At 35.6% G+C, this 12,618-nt stretch overlaps 1 long non-coding RNA gene across 1 annotated transcript in view; it reads right to left on the bottom strand.

Moving 5' to 3' along the window:
• Positions 1–12,618, bottom strand: part of LOC122159739 — a 55,824-nt gene that overhangs the window by 30,122 nt on the left and 13,084 nt on the right. Inside the window, exon 3 of the long non-coding RNA XR_006168602.1 lies at positions 12,435–12,542. This is a non-coding gene — a long non-coding RNA (uncharacterized LOC122159739). The remainder of the gene's footprint in view (positions 1–12,434; positions 12,543–12,618) is intronic.

Below are 12,618 nucleotides of genomic sequence, written 5' to 3'. Positions count from 1 at the left end.
AATATGAATGAAAAACTCCTAGCTTTTATATATTTTTGTGTGTGTACTGGCACACTTTACCCCCACTAGCCGGTTTACAAGTGACTATAGCAAGGCCATGCTTAAAAGAAGGCTGCCTAAGGAAGAACTCAGTATTTCTTCCCCTTATCTTTCAGAATTATCCTTCCTAGCAATGCTTCCTTCCCCCTCTCACTCTTACCCCAGGTTCTGTGCTCTTCTGTGAAAGCTGTGAATACAGAGATGGGTCAGCTTCCAAATGTGCACAACATCATGAGCGGCTTCTACAAAGTCCCAATAAATCTACTAATGTTTCAAGAAGTGAGAAGTTTGAAACAACATCCAGTTGTGGACATCTCTTGCTGAAACATGCAGAACATAAACGAGAATGAAACAAAGTGAATAAAATATATGCTTAACAAGTAAACATTTTCCTAATAATGTACAAGTAGGAGAGAAGACTTGCATATAATTAATGTTTGGTTCCTTCAAATGCATATGCCTGTGGGAATTATTTCTTCATTATATGTGACTTTCCAAAGACAACCTTGTGGTTCTAGACCATGTGTAGATTTAGAGAAAGAAAATGTCCAAGCCATACAGTCCAGATTCTGATTACATTCAGGAGTATGTTGGGCTACAACTCATTTGTTTTTTCTCTGACAGGAATTGTGATTGTACTAGTAGTGTTCCTCATTTGTGCTGTATGAAAAGTAAGTGCTGTGAATATATACCACAGTGTAATACATTCTATAACCAGGAGTAAAATCTTGGCTCCATTGAAGTCAGTGAAAATTTTGCTATCTAGTTCAATAGGGTATTAATTTACGTATGTTAGTATATAGATGTCCAGTTTTAAATATGATTAGCATCCTGTATCATGATTGAACATTACATGTGTGGTTTCTTGTTTATATTTCTGAAGAGTGAATGTGAATGATTACTACTGGTACAACTTCGTTATGTTTTTTTTTTTATACTGTTCATGAATATATGAAGTAGTTGCATTCTATGAATTGTATAAATTATATACATATATATATATACCACATAGATATATATAGATAGATTTCAAGTAACACCAAGACGCAAAAGAGTTATTTTTTAAGCAATAGATTTGATTCTTCTAATTGTGGTAGTTGGTACTTTATCTGCCTCTCACAGCCAGTCACCATGTTTTTAGTCTTAAGCCTTAAAAGAACTTGCTACTCCTGATAAGTTTTCTTGACAATGAAATTGGAAGAGTTGTTTTGATGATCTGGTTGTGAAACAGGGATCTAAAATCAAAGCATATAATGTGTTACTTATCTGCTAATATTACACTGCGGTTCATTCAGTTTCTCTGGGAACTATATTGTGTTTTTTAACTTTTAAAAAAATTACTTCTCTGACAGGTGAAAAAGGAATTCAGTGAGCATGAGTATTTCTAATTCAGTTAAACAGTGTACATATGGATATCTGGGTCTTGTACATGAACAATGCCTTAATGGAGTGCTAGACTAGGCAAATCTTGCCTTACTGCAGGCCACCAATTCTAGATATTATAAAGATGCATAGCTCTAAAGGTATATTTTTAGGATTAAAGAAGGTTAAGGTATTGATGTTTACAAAATGAGGTTAGTGGCTTTGTTCCTTCTTTTTTTTCTTTTTCTTTGTTTTAATAATATAAAGTGTTTACAAATGTGGTTATTTTAGTTGAACAAATTATTACAAAAATATATGGATCATACAATTGGGCAAGGAGCAATATACTTAATTTGCCTTGGGTGGATCAACATTAGAGCTTATTTATAATCTTCCATGTTTTTAAGACAAGAAATCTAGGATACCGGAAATAAGAGGTTTTACATTGCATTTGTTTCAGATCAAACTTCTCTACAGTGATGAAAACTTGAAAGACTTTAACTTGTTATTTATATCAAAATACTTCAGCACAGAACAGAAAATTCACTTTCTTCTTTGCTTATGAAATAACTCATAACATATTATCCCTTTCTACCTTTTTCCCCACATTTGAACTGATAGTAAACAAACTAGAACATTCACATTTTAAAAAAAAGCTTGTCTTTTAAAATTTCCCTTGAGAAAAAAATATAATGCCAAAAAATGTTGAAATTCACTATACTTATTTAGGATGAACCAAGAAATATTATAATTCCACCTATAGGAGAGCAGAAAGGAGGTTTTGTGGTGTTTTGCTGTATGTTGGCCTAGACAATACTGCTCTAAGGTGTTTAGTTGGAGTATGCTACTGTGATTAAATCACAGCATTGTCATGCATTCTCTGACTCTCATGCTGTAACCTGGTATTCTATAGGTATATTACAAACTGCTATGAACACAACGTGTCATGAGAATGCAGATTAAAACAGGGATTGCATCCTCTGCTCCCTTTTTTTTTTTTTTTGAAATTCCTATTTACCAATGCACGCAGCATGGGGAATAACCAAGAAGAACTGGGGATCTATGTGTGGTCACAGGGCCATGATCTCACTCTAGGACAGTTTTCATACCTAAAATGCTTTCGTGGATGGCTACGTAATCTTTAGGAAAGATGATCCAGCAAGGTGAGATGGTGAAAATGATCTTTACGTGAGAGAACTGGAAAGTATTGAGCTCTGCCTAGGGATCACTGATAAACTAGTGGAGAACTTATGGGTGAGAAGTAAGAGGTAGGCTAATCTGAGTGACACAGTTGAGGCTATCTTAACAGGAGGAGGAATCTGATGAGGCCTTCTACAGATAGCTGAATGTAGCCTCACGCTCACTGGTTCTCATGGGGGACTTCAACAATTCTGATATTTGCTGGAAAAGCATAACTGCCATGCACACACTGTCCAGAAGGTTTCTTCAGTGCATGGAAGATGATTTTCTGATGCAGGTGGTGGAGGAGACAGTGAGGAGAAATGTGCTGATGAACCTTGCTGTTACAGTCAAGGAAGGACATGTTGGAATGAGAAGGTCAGGAGCAGCCTCAGATACAGCAACCACGAGATAGCGGAGTTCAGGATCTTACATGGAAGAAACAAGTCAATAAGTACAATTGCAACCCTTGACTTTAGGAAAGCGAACAGTGACTTATTCAAGAGCTTATTTGAAGGCATGCCATGGGCTAGAGCATTGGCAAGTAAAGAGGCCCAAAAGAGTTTGTTGGTCACTACTTCCAAGCTCAAGATTGGTATACACCTAAGAGTAAGAAATCAGACAAATTAGGAAGGAGACACATATGGATGAGCAAGGAGATCTTGGAAAAACTCAAATGGAAGCAGAAAGTCTAAAGAATGTGGAAAAGAGGTCTGTCCAGTTGAGAAGAATATAGGGACACTTTCAGGGCATGCAGAGATGCAACAAGGAAGGTTAAGGCACACTTGGAATTAAATCTGGTGAGGGAGATCAATGATAACAAGATTTCTTTAAGTATGTCAATAGCAGAATGAAGACTAGGGAAAATATGGGCCTACTGCTGAATAAGGTGTGTGCTCTGGTAACAGAACTCACAGAGAAGGCACTGAATTACTGAATGCGTTCTGTGCTTCATACTTTGCTATTAAGACTGCTCTTCAGGAATCTCAGATCCTGAAGATAAGAAAGAGAGTCTGGGGAAAGGAAGACTTCCCCTTATTTGAGGAGGATCTGTTTAGAAATCACCTAGGTAAATGTGATGCACATAAATACATGGACCCCAGTGGGATACATCCTCAAATGCTGAAGAAGCTGGCAGAAGTGATTGCCAAACTGCTCTCTATCATCTTTGAAAGGTAATGGAAAATGGAAGAAGTGTCTAAGGATCAGAGGAAAGGCAATATCAATCCTGGGGTGCCTTAAAATGAATATGGCCAGCAGGTTGAGGGAGGTTGTCCTTTCCATCTACTCTGCACCAATGAGGCCATGTCTGGAGTACTTTGTCTAGTTCTGCCTTCCCAGTTTAAGAAAGACAGGGAACTTCTGGAGAGAGTCCAACGGGAGGCTTAGGACTGTTCAGTCTGGAGAAGACTAAGCAGGGGGGTTCTTATCAATGTTGAAAAATATCTAATGTCCAGGAGTTAAGTAGATGGGACCAGCTTATTTTGGTGGTGCCCAGTAACAGAACAAGGGGTAATGAACGTAAACTGGAACATAGGAAGTACCATATGAACAGGAGGAAAAACTACTTTACTTTGATGGTTACAAAGCACTGGAACAGTTTGTCAAGAAAGGCTGTGGATTCTCCTTCTCTGGAGATATTCAAAGCCCACCTGAACATTTTCTTGTACAAACTATCTAGGGAAGCTGATTTAGCAAAATTTTGGACTAGATGATCCTCAGAGGTTCTCTCCAATGCCTACGATTCTGTTATTCTGTGATTACAAAGTATTATCTGCTTTTACTTGAGAAGTAAAGCCTATCTAAAGCCCAGGCATCTGATCTAAAGAATAGCTCTGTCACCAGCTGAATTGTATGCAAATATGCGTTTAGAATTAGGAAGATCTTAAATGCCCTCATTAAGGAACTCCATTACAATACAGATATTTGTATATACAGTATACACTCAGAAATAGTTTTGAGGCTAAGAACTTCCAACTTTCAAAAGAGTGTACTGCAGAATTCTTGTAAACCACATTTGTATAACTTTGAGGCATGTTGTTCATGAAATTAATTTTGACAAAATTATGTACTGTTCTCACAAAAAGGTACTATTTTTCAACAATTATATATATGTATCAATGAAACATAAGCACTCCTTAACATTTTCAAAACTTCTGATCTCTGTGTATGTCTGGAATTTATGAGAAATGGAATAACTGATTTTCTGCAAGTATTCAAAAGCTGGAAAAGTAATTATTATTTATACTGACGTTCTTTTGTGACTTTCCCTACTAATGCTCTCATGTATAAATACTATCTCCAGAAACATTTTGACACTGGAAGAACAGACTACTGCCTAATAAAACATTTTTGTTCTTTTAATAAAGAATTGGCAGTGTCTTACTCAAAATATGCTAAAATTTGTGTATGAAATATTTTTTAAGATAAATTTGAGGAAGTGTATGTATAAGTTTAACATTTTGCTGACTGTGAAAAAAACACTCATTAAAATATAACTCTTTAAAGACTTTAAAGATTATCAGAAAATGAAAGTCTGTTGGAATATTGTGTTCACTTGGGTAGTATACATCTCACAGTATAACCTGAAAGATGTAGCATGATCCAAACATCCGAAAAGGATTTGTGAATTATATAGGTGAAATATATATATATTTTTAATATTCCCTGCTAATTAGCTGAAATTCCATCATTACCAAAATTAGCAGATAGATCATTCTGTTTTGCGGAGGACTTTATTTTCTCATTGGAATGTTGATGTCTTCATGATAATATATTCCATTGGAAAGGCATGGGTGCCTACCTCAGCTTGGACTGATGTCCACTACATGGCACATATTTCAAATCCTTTATTTGACTTTGCCTTTGGAATAAAGAAACAATACAGGTTGTTTGTTTGTTTGTTTGTTTATGTTTGTACTTTAGATCAGGAGGAAACCAATGTCTTATTTGAACTTTAATTCTGAGAGCATCAATCTCGTTGTCAAGGATAAGATTCTAGAAGATGCAGCATAAGTGAGGTTTATTTTTTATTCAAAAGGTACCTCAGCCCTCCAGCAAGTAGAGGTAGAGCTATGAGGGAGAGCTTTAGTGATGTGTGAAATGAACTCCTCTCTGTTGTTAGTGGGAAATTAGAGGGATCAAAAATATGTCATAAATGTGAAACACACCAGTGAAGATTTGAAAACTAGATATTTCAAAAATTAAACTTTGAACTCTTAAAGACAAGCTGGCTCATCATATGTTTTTTTTTAATAAATTCCTCCATTTTCATAGTTTCAATGGTCACTCTCAGGTCTCAAACTGTAAAGAAGAAAAAGACTTCTAATGAGCTTTCCACTATTAATTCTCAAAAAATGTCAAGCCTTAATTATACTGCTTTTTAGTGTTGTTTCTATTTCACCATTTGAGTTTTGAACTAACAGTCTTGAGATGCATATGCTATTGTCTTCAGCTCTACCTTTTTCTATCTGTTTATATTTTCAATATACTTTTAATCTCACAGATATATGAACCACTCAATGAACTTCATTAGACAATTACTTGCATCTATTTCTAGATTGCTGCTATGTCAGAGGTGAGAAATGGTTTATGGCTCACTTCTTACTGATTTCTGGTGTGTCTATTATCCTTATTTCCTGTGTTTTTTCTTACACTACTGTTTTGTTCTTGTCCATTTTGCCAGTTTTAGATCGCATGCAAACAGTGCTCCACACTTCTTTATTATATACAGTGGAATGGATGAGATACAACTACTTCTTTTACTGAAGTGGAAGTAATGAGATGATTGCATTAACTCATTTAGAAATGCAAAGTAACAAACAGTATTGGTACTTGTAATTAATCCTTAGGTAAAGACATAAGTAGGCTTTAAAAATAAGCAGCGCTTCATTTGCAGGGCTGGGAAGTACAGAAACTTGTTGCCTCTAAGTGTCTAAATATCACTGAAAGGCAGAATGATTTTCTTGGAGGTAGAGCAAATCAACAAAATAATCTCACTTGCTAGTAAAGATACACTATTTCCATTTATTTTCCAGCTATTTCTTGTATGCTTCTAGGTAGTGGGCTAAGATATAGTTGCAATCACTATCATGTAGGCTTCTTTCTACTTTCTCTCATTTTCCACAAGATATTGTTAACATTATTTTCAAAAAGTCTTTACATTATGTTTCCTTTGCTTTTCATTTATGGCTTAAAACATCTGATGGCTAGTAGCCAAGAGAAGGCAATTAACTTTGTTATCACCATTTCTCCTTAAACATTACAAGTTTATGAATTTTTTGAAGTTCTATTTTGTTTTGTTTTCAGACTTTAACTAAACTCTTCATCTTTATCTAAGCAGGCATGGATTTTTCACCTTCCACTTCAAGAGCTTTTCAATCTGCTGTCTGAATGAGAAATGCTGTCAACACACAGGTTTCTATTTTAAGATTAGCTGTATATAAGATCTGTTGAACTCATTATAACATGCAAACTGCAAATATATATATATAGTACAGAAGCAGTACTGTGATGGAAATATTACCTGAATAACCAGGTGGCACAGAAACCACCAATAATCATAATTTAATATGTAACCATAAAATTAATTGTTTATTATGATTTGCAATTGTAAGTATGTTATTGTAAAGATGAGGAACATAACTTAGAAGAGACACTGAAAACAGAACTGTGACTGATCAAGCAGAAAATTAGGGTAACTTCCTCTTGCGTTTGAAATAATAGATATTTCTGCCCTGTACTTAATTGCAAAACGTATATTTAAGTCACATGCAGGCCACAGGAAGGTCTACATTCTAGTGTCGTTTTTATAGATTTCAAGAGATAGAGAAAAGAGAGTTACAAAGCTAATTCTGAGCTCCTGCTAAAATGGTGTAAGAATGCTTAGACCACACAGAAAGATGTTTGTGTAAACTCTCCAATAGATTTGTTTCCACATTCTTTGAAGGTAACCTGTCTCAAAACTTAGCCAGTATTTCTCAAGCATATATTCTTCTGTCCCTTCCCTATGAGAAGCTTGTGCAAATCCCTTCCTCCCTCTTTCTCTTTCTCCTTCTCTTACTCTTAATCTCTTCCTTTCTACCTCTCTTTCTGTATTCCTCTCCTCCTCCTACTTCCTCTTTATCCCTTTTTCTCTTGTAGAACTGTCATGTTTCAAGGTAAGAAATGAAAACAATAAACCCAAGTATTCTTCCTACTGTTCTTCTTGTTGACCTGTTCATGTACCCCTCAGGTTGATAACACTTCAATATTTTTAAAATGTAGTTGACTATCTCCATCTTTGCAAATGGAACATGTATTTCCTTTCAATTCCTAATGGATTAAAAGAAAAAAACAGTAGACTTCTTTCAAAGCATTCTTTTATATTTTTTTTGAAAGCCAGACTCAGACAGCAGTCATAGATTTTTTAAACAGTTTCATTTCTTTTAAATTCCCGTTGTAGGATATTTGGCTGTATTCTTACAGCAGCTCCAAAACTTGCCTTATCTTTCAAGCTTGGAACCCCAAAAGAAACAGTCTATTCTTGATAATATTCTTAACAACAGTAAACAAAACATAATATGAAGAATTATCTTCTGTTTCTATCTCCATGTTAGCAGCAGTGTTGTATGCAATATTTATATCATGGTTATTTTCCATAACTTATCACTGATGGCTTGCTGTGCTTTCTGTGCTGACTATATCTTTCTTATGCTGTAATGCTGTCCAGCCTGTAACTCCATACTTTGCGTTTGCATTTGAGTTTTCTGCCTAAACGAGTATATAAACCAGTAAATCACTGTAGGCTGGATACAAATGTACAGCATGCTAATTTCTCTTTGCAAGCTCCCCTTGTGGATACTTGTGGCCTACTCTACTGCATGTGGAGTAAACAGCATCACACAAAGCTATACTTAGTGCTTAGTAGGAGTGTTAACACAAAAAGTTAGTATGCAGCAGCAAGTGTACTGCAAACTCATGTTTTAGTTTGCTGTACTAACCTACTTGTGTTGTCAAGCCCCAAGTGTAGTACTTTGCACTTATCTCTATTGAATTTCCTGTTATTGATTTCAGACCATTCCTCCCATTTATCAACATGATTTTGGTTTTCAATAATGCATCCCTCTCCTCCTCTTTTCCCTTTTGAACTTACAACATCAGCACTTCATAGTCTTTAACGATACTGTAAATCACTGCAAAATGGCACAGGTAGGGTCTTAATATTTCTAGAATAACCAAGCTGGCATTTTTACAGTTACTCTTTAGACTACAGACACACATGTTTAAAGAAATGATTATTTGGGGTCTAAACAGTAAACTTGCTAGAAACAATGACTTCCAAGTGTTGAGGGAATGAGATAATTCCATCATTTGCCTTCTTGTAGGAAGAAAAAATGTCAGCAACTTTAAACCTTAAGTAGATTTTTGTGTAAAATGAAGAAAATTGTTTCTCTTGGAACTATCCACAATTAAAAAATGCCTAATTCTTGTTCACATTAGCAAATGAATTAGTTCTATGGAAGACTAGTAGTCTTTTGGAGATTTCTGATGAGAGTTAATAATGGATTAGAAGTTACCCTTACCTCTGGTCCATTTGTATGTGTGTATTACAAATGCAAGCACTGTGTGGGTGAGTTTTCAGTTTGGGGAAATGACTTTTGCTTCCTTCTAAAAGAGGATTTTAACATGCACCATGTGCTCAAGATAAACTGCATAAAGCTAGGAAACATGTTTACATTTTCATCAAAACAAGGATTTCAACCCTTACAAATATTACTTAATTTTGATCACTGAAAGTTTAGCTTTAAAGTGAGTTTGATCCTCATTTATAAATTTTTTTAAATGAAAAAAGACAAAACTCAGCTACAGCTACTGCCTACACTACTTTACTATTATCTATCAACTCTCTGAATACCTGCATTTGTTTCTAAAGTGGCTGCAATTACATATGGAGCAGTTACATGTGGAAACAGCTGTGTAGGTCTGCGTGGTTACTTGCATGCAGAGAAAATGTTTGCCAGCACTTCTGTAATAATGGATATCATTAAGGAAAAAGCCGTAGCATTAACACATTCTCCTGTGCTAGTAAACATTTTTGGTAGGTTTAAACGTGCGAACATCACTGAGGTGATGCAATGCAATGCAATGCAATGGCACAGCTTTTGGGCTGAAGGGAGAAAGGTTATCTCACAAGATAGTTTATGAAGTTCATTCAATTATTGCTGTAAAAAAATTTAAAACAACAAAAACAAACAAACAAAAAGCACAGTCAAACAAAAAATTTGTGGAGTCTGAACTGAAAAAGAGGAAGTGATTTTGTTTAACAACAGGCTAGTTTCTGCAGACGCTGGTGAGAGCAGTTTTCCATTTCTTGTTCCCCTTTCCTGTTTTTTTCCAACTATTAAGCGTTATCTTTTTCTCTGAATCAGATGAGAGCTGCAATATACTTTGAATTAACTCTTGGTCATTTCTTTCCTTCAAAGAACTGAACAAAGATTTCCCTTTTAAAATACACAGGGCTCATCTTCACGTTTTCTCTAAGAACCATATCGTTACAACACTTGCCTAGAAAGCAGAAGTGAGTTTGGTATTCCTACTGACTCTCTTTCCTACTGTCATCACATTTTCTAGTACTATGAATCCCATCCTTTTCTGCTCTATGCGCTATGAAGCAGCTTACCAAACTAAAAATCTCCAGTCATTCAAGAAGAGAAATATCTGGCTTATCTATATATTAGATGTTAAATGTTCTTTGTGGTCAGTACTTAAGGAGGAGTTTGCAATTGTCCTGGAGTTTTGTTTTGTGAAAATTTGGATTCAGTGATCACTGGAACAAACTTGATGGACTTCAAGGTGCATATGTCCTTCTGCAGACCTAACCTCTACAGTTTAATTAAACAGAGAAAACACCATTTGCAGTGCAATGGAAGACAGTCTTACTCTCTATTTACTTGTTTACTGAATAGTCAATATACTCAGGGTTTATTTGCAGTGCTGTTCCCTATTAGAAGAAAAATATCAATTATTCTCCATTGCCTCGCAGCCTGACCAGCATAAATTGGCTCATTTCCTGAAGACATGCTGTTAGAAGTGGGTCCTTCCACTCTTATATTATTTATATTTCTGTTATAAATCCTGTTAACCATCAGTCTAAATAGAGTACAGTGTGGATCCTCACATTTCTGAGGTCTTTATCACTGGGAGGCGAAATTGACCTCCCAGCAACGTCTTTGTGTATCACTGCATCAGCTCCTAAGCTGTATGTTTTTTTCTTATTCAGGCTGTTTCCCACTGTTCAAGGAGAGAAAATAGTTTTGTCTCATTTTCTTACCCATTGCTGTTTTTGCATGTCCTGCAATCGTTATGCTTTCCTCTGTCCCCTTTGCACTATTCTAGACAATTATGCAAGGTCCTTTGTTGCAGATATTACACTTGAAGAAATACCATTCTGCAGAGAGATGACAACATTTCTTCATCTACAATAACAGGTCATTGTTTTGAAGTTTCTGAAAAGAGCTACTGAGGAACCTCATTATTGGCAATCTTTTCTTTGTAAGTTTGAACTACCTCATGCCCTTAGTGTATTGAAAAAAATCATCTATGGACAATCTGAATCACAAAGAACTTGGAAGTTCTGTGGAATGAAAATAAACTGCTGTTCATATGAGATTTGTCTGTAAACTCTGTCTGTCTGCTAATCAATTGAAGTAACCTAGCTGAATATCATCCACAAATGGGTGCAGTGTGCTTGATTTAAGATTTGGTATGTTCAGTTGTGTGTATCTTTAACTCTGGAGTGAGGTATCATCGTCATGCATTTCACTGTTTGGGCACATTACGTTGCATCATTTTTTGCAAAGGTCACAGTTCCAAGGTCGCATTTATACTCTATGAGAAATTCAAATCTTGTAAAGTATTTGCACTTCTTCCTTTGGGCCGGTTTTTGGGCTGTATTTCCTGCCATTCTTTGCATAAATAAAAACACTGACATGATTTTAAGTACTCAGTTTTGGAGTATGCAAAATTATCTGTTCCTGTGATAACTAGCTTCAAGCCCATTGAAATCTGTAGTGAGATTCACACTGGAGTCAGTGGATTTTCTGTCCAGATTTTAGTGAATACTGGCACAACCCAAAGACATTACAGGTTGCATAATGATGTGTCCTGTAAATTAACATTAATGAATCTTTTCTATTAGATGGAAGAGACAGTCTAATCACTTTTTCCTGTGCTTGAAAGGCAAGATCTAGTCAGCAGATTACTTTGTGTCTCATCTCTTTCATTCTGAAAACTGAACACCACTTCATCCCACTTTCAGGGAACAAAAAGAGTGGCCCTGACATTTTGCTCAGAAGACCATTGCAAAAAGAAGAATGGAAATAATGTGGGCTTTTTTTTTTGTTTTTTTGTTTTTAAATTTGCCATATACATTTTTATTTTTTACTTAATATTTATTACTTAATATTTGCATAATGAGAGCTGTGATTTTAGCCATTGTACAGATGCAAACACAGACAATCCCTGTCACAAATACTTACAAAATTGAGATGAAATTTTGAAAGCATGTATTGTGGATGATAAAAATGAAAACAAGGGAAGAAAAGGAGGGGGGAAAAACAGATATGGAGATATTGGCTAGTATCTAAGAACCATCTAAGTGCTGCCATGTACTAGTGCTAGGAGAAAGGGGGTATCTCATAAGTATGCTCTGAACTGGCGTCGTCAAACACGATACCTTGTAGGCTTGTAAAATAAGAGCCTCAGGGACAAGAACAGGTATATACAATAAAACAACACTCAAGAGAAAAGCGAAAGAATGAATGTGAAAAAGAAATCCAGCATAAGTACAACACAGAAAAATAGATAAAACTTACCAGTAGCTAGATGGAGAATTTCTGTACTGTTCTTCATCACACAGTATAGATAGAACCTTGGTTTTAAGACTCTTCTGGCTTCCACAGCCATTTTCTCCATCTTTTCACCTGAAAGGTCTTCTGGTCAGTAAGTTGTTTCAGGAAGATATGCTTGAATGTGTATCTATTTTTTTAATTATTTTTC

The sequence above is a fragment of the Centrocercus urophasianus genome, unplaced genomic scaffold, assembly GCF_019232065.1.
Source record: "Centrocercus urophasianus isolate 14NV4802_14NV808 unplaced genomic scaffold, USGS_Curo_1.0 seq_16, whole genome shotgun sequence".
In the NCBI taxonomy this organism is placed as follows: domain Eukaryota; kingdom Metazoa; phylum Chordata; class Aves; order Galliformes; family Phasianidae; genus Centrocercus; species Centrocercus urophasianus.
This window is presented reverse-complemented; position numbering and strand designations above follow the sequence as displayed.